Here is a 15,553-nt window from a genome sequence, read left to right on the forward strand (position 1 = left end):
CCTGTGTGGTTAGTGGCATGTACTTTTTTATCTGCTATAAGGAAAATTAAGACCTTTAGACTGATGTATCCTCTAGTTTTCAAATGTCACTGTTAAAAAAAAAAAAAGGTGCTAGCAAAGCTTTCTGCCTTCCCTAGTTCTGACCCAGCAATGTTTCTGAACTCATTCACGTGCATGGGTCTTATATGCCTGTCTAGAGTTAAACATACACTTAACATGTCTTGTTGGATTCTTACGCCTGATGCCCAACACATTTTCTCCATAACTTTGTATTACACAGTTATCTATTGAGGTGACACTAGCACCCAAAAGTGTAAGCTTCAACAGATGAGAGTTTCTATAGCTCTTCAGACAGTTGAGGGGACAGTTCCCAAGAGACCTCTTTCTTACAGTTCTTTAAGGTTTCCCGTTTCACAGAGGTTACCTATGATCCCACATTGCTGCCATTGCCATCAGGTGACCAATGCAGTGAGCCAAATTCAGAGCTGACCTTGAAGTCTGAATACACTGACAGTATTACAGCCTTTTACTCTGTCTTTGGCTTTGAATCATTACGCAACCAGTTTTGAGGGGATCTGTATTCCTGAGGGGATCAGCACATATCAAATCCACCTGAAAGGACAAAGGGCCATCTTGGATGTGACCACCACCATTAGCTCAGACTAATTCCCCTGGAGTTGTAATATTTGAAGTCTCAGTCTGGGTACACATTCTGCAACTCTGCCCCCTTTTTTTTAACATGTCCCTAATTATTTTACTTGGGAGTGTTTAAAGAAGATGGAGCCAGACCCTTCAGAGAGGTGCACAGCACAAGGATGAAAGGCAATAGAGGCAATCTGAAACACAAGAGATTATGCTTTGATAGCAGGGAAAAAGGATTATCCTAAGTGTGATGAAGCACTGGAACAGGTACCCAGGGAGGCTGTGGGATGTCCATCCTTGGAGATACTCAAAACGCAACTGGATGAGGTCCCGAGCAACCTGCTCTTGCTGGACTTCATTTGAGCAGAGGCTAGCAGTGGCCCTCTTCCACTCACCCCAATCTGTGACTCTTATGAAGCCTATTAGCAGTGCATGGAAAAATTTTCTTTAAAGGAGCAGTAATTCTTGTGTTCCTGGTGAAGAACCAATGGAGTAACATGGCATTTGACATGTTACCAAGGAGAGAGCCATAAACTCCACACAAGCATAGGGACCAAATCCTGACAGTAGCTGAGCACAGACATCGAGCTTAATGGAATCTGAGGTTATTCATCATTTTTTAAGATCCATTTTTAAGAAAGGGAATGAGTATGAGATCCTTTTCACACTAAATTACATGTCAAAATGTCCAGCAAGTTCAGTGAATGCAAGCACAGATGCCTCAGTTTTCGAGCTCAGAATCTGTATTGTAGTGGAGTCTAATAAAGATTCGTGCGAAGTGCTTCACCCCATCCTTTTCTATAGCAAAAACCAGAAAGCACACTCAGAAAGGTGATATCATGGCTGCTTTCTGAAGGGAGACTGAAATCACAACCATCACCCTTCAGTTCCCTCTGTGGTGGCCTCAGCTATTCTGGATGGCTTTCTGACTTGCAGTGACTTTCTCAGCAAAACCTGTTTTCACTCTGGGTTTCAAATCCCACTCAAGCTTTTCTTCATGGAGGAAAGACACAAACACCGGTTCATCTCTTTCCAATCAAAGAACATGCAGTGCCAGACGATGAAGCACCAGATTCTTTATTCTTGATTGAAGCTAATTAGTGTTTCCTCTAAAGAAGATTAGAAAAAAATCCACCAGGTCTTCAAAACAGAAATTGCCTGAACTCACAACCAGAGCAGCGGTGCCTGAAGGAACTGGACTGGCTCATACAACTCCACAGGTTTACAAATGCTTGTTTGGACATCTCATCCATGGGTGAGGAGGAAAGCCCATTGAAGGCAGTTCCTTTAGCTTGCTTTACAAGCAGCAGAAGTCTCTGCTTATAAAAAGCTAGCTACAAAAAATCCCCACACTTGGAGAAAGTATGTTGCTGCCCTTTTGAGCTCCTCTAATCTTCACAGTAGGAAACCCAACCATATAAGGCTCAGGAATTCCTACTGTAGGCTGCAGCTATGGCTGTAGTCAGGATTTTAACCCCATCTCTCTGTGCAGGGGAGGCTCCAGGACTGTGGCCTGGTGATGGCTCCAAGAGGTTTTGAGTCAGAAGGCAGTGGAGGCTGAAGTCCTTCCCTTTCTTGAGGGTTGTGTTGCCCTAGTCCTTAATTCCAGGCACAAGAGCCCTCCAGCTGCCCACACGCTTACTGTGGGCAACAGGCACAGTCCTGTTCTACAAAGTCCTGAGCTGGGGGCTTTCCCTTATCAGGCAACCTCAAAAACCACAGGGTCACCCCACTCTGCTCACAGTTGGCAGCACAGAGAAGGTGTCCTGAGCCCTTGCCTGGCTCCTGCCTTTTCTGGGCTTAGATTTCTGCACCTGCTCCACACAGAGAAAAACATGGTGCTCCTCATGGAGAGCCCATGCATCCTGCTGGATGGATCACATCCTGCTGGATTCACAAGGTAGACTCTGCACTGAAAGTATCTTGTAATACACAGTCTTACTGCACAGGACACTGAGGCTCTGCGCAACATGCACTGGGATGAGCAAAGCAGCCAAAGGAATAGAATAAACCTCCTGGTGTTTGCTTGTTCAAAGTAGCTATTAGCAGGCACAATTAGCCTCCCCTGCCCTGGTCTTCAGAGCATGCACAGAGATCTTGGAGCAGGAGACACGGTAAGGCTGGGAGCCAGCCATCTCCCAGGCCCTGCACAAGCAGATGTGTTGCCCAGGAAAGACCCTCGCAGGGCATTTCCCTCTGGTTCCTCACAGCTGACCAATCTCACTTTTCTACTGGGTGTGGATGAATGTCTCTCTGCTGTTTCTACCTCTGGGATCGGTTATGTTAGAGCTTGGATCTTTGTTCTCATCCTTTCCCACCAAAAGTTTGGTTTCACCAGTACCCACCGCTGCAAGTCACAGTGGCTGGTGCACAGTTACAAGACTCTACCCTCTCTGCATTTCAGATACCACTGTAAAGTCTGCTTCCTCTTTACCTATTCAAACTGAGGAAGATATATGCACCCACTTCATAACGAGTCACAGTCCTGGGAGAAACTTCTGTTGTGCACACACTGCTGCACTAAATCAACCAGACAATTTTTCAAAGCCTGATTTGCTGGGCAGCAGCTGAGGTCTGACTGGAAAAGACAAGTGCCAATACAGTGTCTGTGACTGAAAAAGAGGTGGCTGCCAGGCTTGAAGGGGTTAAGGATGCTGGTGATTAGCCCTCCACCCCCCAGGTCTCTGCTTACTGTCTGTGAGACAGGAGGGCAGCTGGTGCACACTGCAAACATTTCTTTGCATCCAAGTGGGGTATGGAGCCCACTTAGCCCAAGAAGCAGCTTCACTTTGTGAACCTGACCCCCATCCGTGCCAGACGCTGTGCTCTGTGCTTTACCTGTTTGCACATAACAAGTGTAACCAAAACATCACTGCTGGCACCGAAACAAGAGATTTGAATTCTCTATCTAGTGAATCTTGTCCGGAAGACTCAGTTCTAATACAGCATTCCTCCTACGTTAGATGCAATGCTTTTTGGAGTCAGAAATTGTCACCTTTGACTCTTAGAAACAGGTGGTTTAGTATTGGCAATATGAAATAGTGAAAAAATAAGATGCTGCAGAAAAAAATATCAGCAGGTATGTAAGAGGAGAACTAGAAGGAGCATAAAAAGGAACAGAATAGGAACATAGAAGACAAAGAGGATCCTGGATGAAGAACAACCTAAGATTCAGAGCTGGGCTGCAGAGTGGCACTTTCCCTACCTCTTAGAGACAAAATTGAGTTTGGGGCTCAGGCTCCAGTACCTCCTCAAGCGCCAGATTTATGGCTAGTGACTAATTTTACAGTAGGCCAAAACAAACTCTGTATCTGAATGTAGCTTTACTGTGGGGAAATGTGCCTGTGAGCCCAGGCAGAAAGCTTACGGCCTGGCACAATTCTCATGTGCTCCAAGATATATATATATATTTTTTTTTTTGCAGGATGAAGCTAAATTCCATTGCTTAATGGTAAAGATCACATGGATTTGTGCTGAACAGACGGGAGAGGTATTGCATAAGGACTGGTTCCTGTGTTCTTTGATTACTGCCTATTAGCCTTTATCTCAGACTCTTGGAAACATCAGCTTTCTATCAAAAGGAAATGTCACTGATTTAGCTAATATACTTTTTTTCTTTCCTTTGCAAGAAGATCTAATTGACTTTTTTTTCAGTTCAGTACAGTTTTAAAAAGGGATATTTAATGTCAGGCATTAAAGTTTCCATATTGGCTTGCAGGGAAAATCTCAACTCACAGATGCACTTGTCAAGAGGAAGAAAAGGCAAACCATGCCTCCCTTCCCTGCCATACATAGGAAAGGATTTGTCTTGGTGTAGCTCTGCTATCCAATTGCATAGGTCATTTTATGTCTGAAAAGAGCTTTTTCCACCAAGTTCTTCCTGAAGGGCTCTGATTGATGGGAGTGCTGCCTCCGGTGCCTACTACCTCCAGCACCTGTATGGCTTCATTCAAAGAAACACTGAATCTGGCAGGCCTGTGACTTGCTCCTGCCCAGAAGTCAGGGAAACCTGCCAACTGCATGCAACCAATGTTTTGCATTTTCCCCAGCTGAGTAATTCCCCAGCTTTACAGATCAAGCAAGAGGCATTAAAATTGCTTTGCAATACTGAATGCCAGGCCCTCTGAAGCAAACTGAGGAGTTAAAATTGTAACAGATCTGTTGAACACTTGTTTAATTTTGTGTGTCTGGCTTAAACTCCTTGACTGCAGACTTAAAGCATAAGCATACGCTTTGCGCAATAGTCATTCAAATATTTGCAGAATCAGGGCCATCTGAGGCACCGTTCGTACTACATGACAGTCTATGCAATAGCCAGATCACAGCCATCTCCTGCCACCCCATGGCAGCCTGATGGCTGATGTCAGACTTGTTTAAGAAACCAGTGTTAATTTTAGTGAAGTGCCACATATAATACAACTAGTGAGCTCTGAGAGATGACCATGTGTTCAGAACTGCCTGCAAGCCACCCTGGTGCTGTCTCTGCCACCACTCTCACAGCAGGAGATCTTCCCCAGATGCCAAAGCACACACTGACGAACCCATGGCACAGGCTATGGCAGGCTCTGCTGCAGACAGACACACACACGCTTGTGCCTCTAGAAAGGCCAATTAAATAATAACCTGACCTGCAAAATGCCAGATATTTAGCATCAACACCTTCCTTTGTCTTTTGCGTATGGGAACAGGAGAAAGCTTTGACTACTGCAAGTAGAAAGCTGGCTCTGGCTGCCACTGCAGCATCAAGCCTTGTTATCAAAGTCTGCTATGTTAATCTGAGACTACAGCCAGTACTACAGCCCTGTGCCTCCCTGGGAACTCCGCTCAAGTGTGTTTTTGTGAATCCTAGAAATATTAATTGGTTATTAACAACAACACAGTATAGTTTATGGGAAGGCACAGACTGCCACATACCAGGAAGCTCTAGTGGATTTTATCGAAGACTACATTCAACAGTCAATTTGCCAGATGGGAACAGATCACACTCACCTACTGAATATCTTGTCCACCTCCATGATGTTTCAGGGGAAGGTCTGAGACTACGAGCTGAAAGAAGCTATAGTAATGCAAAGCGCTATCATGAACTAGGCAAGACAGATGAATAGACAAGTTCTCAGAAAGTGGGCAAATAAATGTTAACAGGATGCCGCAAGGTTATATTCCTTCCCCACCCTGCCTCAGGGTCAGTTGACACTGTGAAGCGTGAAGATTTCCATCTGTGTGTTAAAAATGGTAACCACTGCTTTTATCCAGAGGAATATCTAATCCTTTCTGGTAATCTACTAAACCATTTGCTGGCTATGCAAATCATGAAAAGAACATTCGAATACTGCTAATTGCTAAAAATAGCCTTATTTTCATCAGCAGAAGAGCTGGCAGTTCTTTCAAGTCATGTTAAAAATACTGCTTTGGTATGACTTCAGCAGAGAGCTGCCACCTGTGTGTGCTACGAGAGTGAGCGGGTCTGCCTTGTCCCTGGACGGGATTTCCTCCAACACGTCACACTACTTGTGGGTCCCACAGCTCAGAAGCAGCTAAGCTACAAGGTCTAAAACCATGACCGCAGTAGCAACCCAGTACCTTGCGTCTGTGGTTTCTTCTTTGCAGCTCTGCACATTTCGAGTCCAGTTTAAGGGCATATCTCTGACTATTGGGTTGAAGAGAAAAAAAATGTTACTTCTTATTAGGCAGGAACCTTCTGGTTCCTTTGGTGTGCAAGCCTGGTGGTCTGAAGCCACAAAATGACATGCTGATTGCTGTTGATACCTGCTAATGAAGAACAGCAGCAAGTGTTGGAAAATGACTGTGACATACCAATGACTACCATTTTAGTGCGTGACAGCTTGGGACATTTTGCTTATAATAATATTTAATAAATATGTGGAATTTCTTTGGATTTTAGAAGGTAGCCTGCTACAAAACCAATTTTCTAAACAATGCCTTCATTTCTAATCTGAAATAAAAAGATCACTGGTGTATTTTTGGGTAGAAATGTTTTAAATGTTGGGAGGACATGATTTTCACTCAACATTAGCAGGAAGCTTTTGAAAACAGCTGGTTTCTTCTACTCAGGATGAGAGAACTCATGCAAAAAGCGCAAGTGCTGTGCTTTTAAACACAGACCCATGATGTAGCTGTGTTACAGTACTGAATCCCATTTCTGAAGTTACTCTTAAGTCAAACATTTTGTCTTAGCCCAGCTGTGCTTTGAATTTATGAATGTGGAAAGCGGAGGAAGAATGCACAGCTCACAGAATATTTAAGACAGTTCAGCCAGAATAGGACTGGAGACATAAGAGGTGCAAATGTGTCTACCCACTGCAGGGGAGTGTAGATACACTGATAGCCCTTTTGCTAACCTACAACTATATCACAGTATTTTTTTGTTTCTCTTTGAATCGGCACATGTTGGGATGGAAATACAGCTTCTGCTGTGCTATGAAGAGCAGCAAATTGGGCCCAGCACCACAGGTGACCCATGTGCCAGAACCGTCCCTGGAGAGTGGGTCCTGCAAGCCCAACACGAGGAGCTGTCAGTGGAAGCATGTATGTTAACCTCAGCTGCTCGGATGTGGCAGCCAAAGAGACACACTTATCAAAATATACTAGACCCCCGAGGCTATGCTCTGTCCTGTTCAACTAGATCTAATTTTGTTTTGCTGCCTTTCAGAAGTACAGATAGGGGCCAGCAAGGCAGCAGGGTGTAACCACCTCTGGATTCTTCCCGTGAAGCAATGGATAACAGTTGCTTCCTCCAGCATGTGCTAGTTCACAAAGGTACATGGAAAGTGCTTAGTGGGACCAGGCAAAAAGCAAAAGTTCCAGTCAGACCAACATACCTTGGTGGCCCAAAGGAACAGCGTGTCCTTTACAAATAATTATACGTATTGCTTTTTTTTTTTCTTCTTTTTTTTTATTTTCCCTTTTCCCTTTTATCCCCTAATCTGATGTTTTCTTGCCTTCATTGCTTCTTCCAGATGTATTTGTAAATAGGATATCACAATCCAACATCTAACTAGAGAGTAAATCTTTAGGGGAAAAGAAAGAAAGAATTTACAAAACATATGCTACATGAACGAAGAAAGAAATTCTTCGCATTCTATCCAGTGCAAGTTCCAGCTAGGCACTCATATCCATGGGACAAATAAAGAAATTTGAAAAGATGCTGTCTTATAAATAAAGACCAGATCCAAGGTTCTGTAGGGGATGGAGGGAAAGGAAGAAAAAGGGTGCTGTTCATGAGCCTAAAATGAGAAATCAACCACACTCACTAAAGCTCATACTGGATGTGATGATATGACACACTTGCTACAAAGTCACACAGTGACATTGTGCCCGAGCTTTTGGAGAAAAGGATGCACTCACAGTGCTGTGACTGTGGCCAGCTGGCATGTAGCTGCCCTCCCAGAGATCCCGCCATGAGGACCACGTGCAGTGCATGCCTTGCATGCAAGATCAGGAGGAAGAATGGCTCTGACAAAGCAGGGAGCCTTGCTGGAGAGGAATTTCTGCTAAAAAACAGGCTAAATTTGTAGAGGCATCATGTTTCTAACAGCGATAGGCTAACTATATCTGCTTCTCTATAGGGCAGATGAATAGCATGTATTTCAAAGAAAGAAACCCCAACAATTGAAGGAAGTCAGAAAGCTAACAAGCAAGTTTCCTGAGCAGTAGCAGAAGAGGTTTGGGAGCCAGGGACTGACAGCTCCCACCTGCCCCTGCACTGAGGCTGAGCTCCAGTGTCACAGTCACATCCATCCCTCTTTCACACCATGAAGGTAAGCCTGGCCTAGCAGCAGCGTCTGCTTGTTCTAAGGGTTCTGGAATACTTCCAGCCCTTGTGTTGCTCTGAGCAAACCCAATACATTCTTATGTGGCAAATTTTCTCCCATTAGTTGAAATGACATATTGATCACCAGTTAAACCTAATGATACTTGTTGCTGCTAGCTGAATACAACAGCTACCCAACCTGGGTGCTTGCAGGAATACAATATCTGTTCCTGTCTCAGGAACTGCTTATCCAGATTTAATATACAGAAATACAGAGAGCTAAATATTAAAGCTCAAGAGAGTAATTTACACTGGAACTGTAGAGCAGGCAATATTAATTCTGCCTTCCCAGTCCTGACCTGTTGCACAGAGACTCTGCACACACTCTCTCCCTCCCCTACTGTCCCTTACATGCTCTAGCAGAGTTAACAGCCTCTCCTTATCTGGTCATAACCCAGCCATGTGGCACTGGTGCCCGTAATTTAACACTCCCATTGCTGCTACACAGATGCAAAACTTTTTATAAATGTGTTCGGCTGACCAGCTTCCTTAGCCCCCTTTAGCCAAGATTACAGGAACATCTATGGTGTTTTGGGGCTGAATAAAACTCTCTCCAGTCCAGTTTGGGGCTGTGGTCCCCTGTGCTTCATAAGGCTGCTGATGGAGCCCAAGAAAAGTGTCCCAGCATTGACATGTGTTTTAGGGGGCAGATGGATCAGCTTCCTTGACCCACTAAAATAACAGACATGCATCATGCACATACAGATGTTAAGCATCACTCAGTGTTTCCTCCCAGATGGGACCTGTTTTTTTCATATTGCCTAATTCTTTCTCCCTAAAAATACCCACCCTTTACAAGCCCATCCCACCTGCTGCAGGCTACCAGGCCCTGGTGCAATACAGCAGTGTGCAGCACCAGCAGAGCTCTGGTCCTGCCACCCTTTAGAACTCCAGCACTGCCTCACTCTGCACACCTAGGAGAGCTCTCTGAAGGTCAGGGGTTTTATTTTGCTTGCTGAATGGCATACTGTACCCTCACAAGGGAGTCTCATTAGTTAATTGAAAGAAATTTGATTATTAGAGAAGATTCCATTAATAAATTAGCGAGTTCCATCAAGGGATCTCAAAACATTTCTCCAACATAAACTTCATTTCACATCAGCTGCTTTTTGCCTTGCCCACTCAGTAGGATCTCTTTTGCAAAGAAGAAAACGAAAGCCAGCTGCAGAAGTCAGGACCCCCAACTCTCAGTCCCTTGATCCAACTTCTGGTTGAACTTTCTTCTGGTGACAAATCAATTGCATATGCGCTATATGAGATGACAATGTTATGTAAGTACAAAGTAGTAGGATTATGGGTGTGGGGGAGAAAGATCTCCTGGGGAGAGGGGACATTTTGCATCAATCACTCCCTCCCCCACAGCCACCCACCGACTGCAGGGATTTTTCAAAGCACTAAAGATTATACGGTTTGGTACGTTTTAATCAGTTTCTTACCCCATAGAATTATGGTAGAAACATTGCTTAAAAGAAAGTAGACACGCAACAATTAGGGGCTGTGTAACCTGCAAAGGAGCTACACATGTGACAGCATGTGCACTTCAGACACCACGGAAGAGACCATAGCTACTGCCTGATGCCTCATATGACACCACTGGACAATAACTGTGCCAAGTACTAGGACTGCAATTAAAAAGTGACAGCATATTTCAGTGCAAAGTAGAGCAGAGAAGCCTGGGAAAGGGCTGTGGCAACAGGAGATGAGATACCAGGATACACATCTTGCCAGAGGTAGTGAGGAAAACCAGATTCTGTTCAAGAAGGAAGAGTGTAGGTTGGAAGCGGGCTAGAGGATTGATGCTCTGATCCTAGTTTGGCACTCTAGAAAAAAATCCTTTGTGCTAGAAGTCAAAGTTGTGAGCCACATCTTCCTCAAAATAACAGTGAAGATCTCTGTCCCTGTCCTCATTTTTCTTTCAAACCTTCAAATATTTTTCCTGTCCTGGGCCACAGACATGGAGAGGAAAGGAAGGTACTGAGGCAGCTCTCTGGGCCAAAGGCATCAGAGGAGGAAGGGAACAGCACCCTGGGCCTGCTAACATCACGGCAGCTACGGCCCAATGTGGCAGCCTTTGGGCTGCTGATTATCTCTGCTTATGTTAGAGTTGTGCCTGAAGGCCTCATCCCTAGAGGGGAGAACACCAGTAGCGTGGAAGAGAGCAAACATGCCAAAATAAGAGAGGGAAGTCTCGTCTGCAACATGCGGTAGTAATCCCTTCTGGGCCATAAATCTACCATCTCTAATTTTAACAAACTGCCTGAATCTGACAGTCATGGAATATAGTATCATCAAGGCTATCTGTTGAACCACAAAAAAAGTGTTTTATTTCTCCTGTTCATTGAACAGCCCTAAGAATAAAAGAAACACCTAACAGGCATCCAGACTCTCCATCCTGTCTCAGATCACCTGAGCCTGGCAACTTTCTGCAGCCTACTCTCTGCTTAGTCCAGCAGGATGCACAGCTGTTGCTTAGGGATACTACAGGTTATAAATCTGCAGAAGTTCACTCCCTGCTGTCTAGAGGTACACATTATTTCTCTGTGAAACCCATTCCCTACAAGCTTCATCAAATGCATCTTAGTTCTAGTACCGTGCGATTCAGTTGATTACAGCTCTGTGTTCATTTTAACCCCTGCTTCCTCGCTGGCCTAGGAGAAATGCTGGTACAACGCCTACGGAGGGCTCGTACCAGCTGGAGGATGTGCTCCCTGAACGGCAGCTGTAGTCAGTGCTGCAGGGCCAGATAATTGTTGTGAACAGGGATGCCTGTGGGCAGAGCGAGCCAAGTGCCTGTAGGGTGACCCGCCACGAAAAAGACTGCTGGGGAAAGATGCTTTGGAGGACCCGTGCTTGGTGTAAGGTCGTCTGTGTGGATTTGCCCCGTCTAAGACATTCGGCTGAGGCATTTATGGTGAAGACTAATATCACTAGGCTCCTCATCTTGTCTGTAGAAAGGCTCAGCCTACCCTTGAGAGCTATCTTGTCCATGTGAGATCACCTCAGGGTGCCTCACAATACTGCTTGCTCCCCTGAGCTGCCGTAGCACGGCTGCTTTATGCCTATATCCTCTATGGGCAGTGGTGTGGGTGGCAAAGGAGGGATCTCACCCTAGCAAACTGACTTTTCTGCTAGGTTTTCCTCCCACCTTCCGTGCTTCATAAAGAAGTAGCCAGAGTGGGCTTAGATAGCTACACTGTTAAATCCTATTGATATATTCCTGCTTATGCTAGTGTGAGTCAAGCAAGGCAGAAAGTTCATCTCGTGGAAGCTAATCTTGAGTACCTATTTCTGTTACTTTATGAATTTTAAAGGTTTGAGGTTTTTTTCAGGGGCAGTGCTTATTCTTGTGAAAAATCATTATCTGCCATACATATCTGCACAGTGACAGCACTGTGCAGCTGGAAGGAAGCAAACACAACAGCAAGGCAAGCCCTTTCACAGGCTGCACGTGAAAGAGCAAAGAGCATGGGATAAATATGGATTTAGTGCCATTCCTCCAGTGATGCTGACAGGGACATCCTGGCATCCTGTGATATAGCTGCTCCTGCACAGCTTTTCACCCCTCTCCCTCCATTTGGGCACAGCAGCTTCAGCTCACAAGGCACATGCAAAGTCGTCGTTACTGCTGACCAGCAATCCAAACACATGGACAGCACACAACGTACCTCAGTCTCTGCCCATGTCCCCAGGAGCCAGAATGAGATTTATGTAACTCTGTCTACTCTCACGCTGTGGCTCAGTCTGAGTCACGGGGCCGAGTCAACGCTGCAAACTTGGCTGCAGATCTGCAGCAAGCACTAACCTTTTGCCAGGGGCTGGCCCCAACAGAAGCCCAGCAAAAGACCAAGCTGCCAGCACCTCATCCCCTGTGACAAATACGCTATGAGGGGAGGAAGCAGACTCAGTGACAAGCTTAGCCCATCTGCTCCTAGCACTCTGGTGCTGCAAAGTTAGGAAAACATCCTCCCAGCCCCTGCCAACAGCACATAGCAAAGGGGGGATAGCAAGGGATTGAATGCAGGCACTTAGCCTCCAGCCCCACTGACCAGAGAGGGGAGGCTTCCTGACCCACCAGAAGAGAAAAGGAATCAGGCAAACAGTGGCATCCGGAGCGAACACAAGCACTCTGGCATCAAAAAGCTTCCCTGGTTCCACCCCAGGTTCCTCTGCCAGTACAAACACCAGTGTAAGAGTGAAGCACAGACTTGAGAACTCAGCATGGCAGGGTTCCTGGCATGAGAGTGGCTGGCGAGCACTGGGCCAGAGCAGCTGGCTGAAAGGAGTGGGTGCTGCAAGCCAGTGGGCTAGCCCCAGCACATGCCTGTCATGTAAAGAAGTGGGGATACAGGGGAGCTCCTCTCTGTGCTCTACCTCCATGTTGTTAATGGGTCAGGAAACCTCTCCCAAGGACCACTCAGCACTTCTCCCAAGCAGCAAGGCCCTGCTGGCTCCTGGCACAGGTAACTAGTGACCCATTAACCATGCACATGCTGGAGATGGTGAGAGAAGCAAAGGTCCAAATGCCCTGTTTCTCTCAGAAGCAGGAAAGAGAACATAAAAATGATGCAGACAAACTTCTCAGCCCATGCTAAGCTGGACCAAAAAGCCAGGGCAGTGAGGAGGCAGCAGTCCTGGGCAAGACAGTGGCCCCTGAGGCAGCTCCTTGCTGTCATCCCTAGGGTTAGACACAGGCCCTGATAATGCTTACCATGAAATGCTGTCCAGTATTGGTCCTGCGGTCTTGTGGCCTTGCCAGTTTGGAAACTCAACTCCTATCCCCTCTCTCAGCCATCACAGAGCAGCAAAGCTCAGCACTCCTCTCAGCAGATCAACGTTTCTGCCTGTAACCCCCTCACCCTGCAAGTGATGCAAGTGTTTGAGCTGTTATGAATGGACATTGAAAATATGCCAAGAAAATCTCCTGGTCCAGATTTTGCCTGCCCTTTTGTTGAATAACTCCAAAAAGCCTTCTGAGAAACCTGCAGCTGTTGGAATGCACATCTTTGCACAGCAAGATGAAATATCAGTGTGTGTTTTGGTTTTTTTTAGCAATTGCTTGCTTTCAGTAAATGGAAGAGTAATCTAGAAAATGCTTGACCACTAGGCACATCCTTCCTTAGCATATTGGTTTACATCGCACAGAAAGCTAGCTTCATAATTCAGTTAATATCAAATGTGTGACATCTTGCAGCCTCTGTACAGCTACCAGCAAATGGGCAAAAGCAAGTCTAATTTATCCACTGATTGTAGGTAGCATGAAGGGGAAAGTTGCCTTCACTGTAAGACAGAGGAGGCTGCAAGTCAGACATCTAGAAAATATATTGACATTTCTTCATATATTGAAAAGGTCCAGGTTGTAAGACCTTTTATGTTTGGGCTTGTAAAAAAAAAAAAAAAGTACAAAGAAACATATAACTTGGAAAAGGACATTTCAAAGTTGAACAAAACTTGAGAGATACTAGGAATAGCCAAAAAAATCTTGCACCTTAAATCAGATTCTGATTAGAACAGGGTGAAAGTTGACATGAAGCTTGAACGTATGGGCTCTCAGATGCCCGTGGCTCACCACCACTCCTACAGTAATCAATGTCTTCTTGTTAAGGACAGCCCACAGGGTATTACCTCATTTATTCCAAACTGGCCACTGGATCAGAAGTAAGTCCTGGAATACTTTAATTTGCATTGCTTGCCCTCTGTGCTCAGTTCTGTCAGCAGGCCTTGCTCTCTGCCTTGTCTGCACTTGGCTTTTATTTTCTTTCTCCTCCCAGACTAGTGGGAGCCTGGGCAGAAACAAGCCTCTGGGGCCACGGAGTTTATAATATAGAGCTGTTTCTGCTCTTGGTAAAAATCAGCACACAGAAAGCAGCTGTAGGATGGTCTGTTTTTAGGCTATATCAAGGTACAATCTCTGCAGGATGGGGAAGAGTTTGTTCCGGGAAAACACCTGAATTTGCATCTGAAGCCCTCTGGGCAGGCTCTAATGAGGACAGGGTTCAAGCACTTCAGGAGAACTTCTGAATGGTGTTACCCTTCGCTAACTATAGGTCAGCAGCATCATTTCAGCTTGCTGCCCAGCTAAGCAATTGAGTCCTCCCAGATTGGGAAGCTGAAACCAAGGGTCTAAACCAGGTGGATGTGCTGGGGGAGGCAGTGGAAAAAAAGGACAGAAGACAACCCTCTTAATCCTAGTCCTCCTGCAGTGAAGCTGCTCTTATGAGACACATTTTTGCATTAACTGCCTCTGTATGCCTCACTTGCTTTTTCCTCCAGTAATCCACCAGTCCTGACTGTTGTTCTACTTGGGGATGCCCTCCTTTGCCCTCACCAGAGAACTAATTCAGTGCATATTTCTGAAAAGAGACACCTCCACCTAGGACTCCCTGTTCAACCCCATCGCCATCCCTCATGCTCAGCAGCACCTCCAATGCTGTGGCTACCTCCTCAAAGCCATCACAGCCTCTTGCTCTTGTCCACTGCCCCAGATCCACTCAGGTGATTTAAATCTCATAAGCAAGACTCCATGTGACTCTTAACAGATTGTGGTAACTAAAAAAAAAATTACAAAAAAACCCAAACAGAAAAAGCCCAAACCAACAACAAAACAAAACAAAATCCTTTCTCAGGCCTTTTTGTTTTGTTTGGGGTTTTTTTAGGTTGTTTTTTTTTTTACAGGGCAGCCTCAGGCTGAAGCTTTGTCAATGTGGCTATTTCCCTTCATTAGCTGACAAAATGGCCCAAACTTCACTGTACCTGAAAAGGCCTGCCCTAGTAAGTTATTTTCCATCACTTGTCAGCAGGCAGTGACAGATCTTCCCCACAGGGCTCCTCTCCATCCCTCACAGCTGCCAGCTGCTCTTTTTCCTGGATGAGCAGGGAAAACAGGGCTAGAACTGCCTTTGCTGTGGCTCAGAGCTGAAAGGTGGCATCACTGGAAAAGCTGGAAAGCTGCCAATTGAAGTGTTTCTGGACACAGGGATTTTACTGTAATGCTGTAATCAAGGTTAGTGTACCCTAATCTACCAGGAGGGAAAAAAAAGCCCTTTCCCTTCCACCCTTGCGCTCCCCAGGTAAATCAGTATT

General features: G+C 45.5%; 1 protein-coding gene across 1 annotated transcript in view; it reads right to left on the minus strand.

Annotated features, from left to right (window-relative positions):
* Positions 1-15,553, minus strand: part of PARP1 (poly(ADP-ribose) polymerase 1) — a 65,193-nt gene that overhangs the window by 42,825 nt on the left and 6,815 nt on the right. The window lies entirely within an intron of this gene.

The sequence above is a fragment of the Falco peregrinus genome, chromosome 11 (assembly GCF_023634155.1).
Source record: "Falco peregrinus isolate bFalPer1 chromosome 11, bFalPer1.pri, whole genome shotgun sequence".
NCBI classification, from domain to species: domain Eukaryota; kingdom Metazoa; phylum Chordata; class Aves; order Falconiformes; family Falconidae; genus Falco; species Falco peregrinus.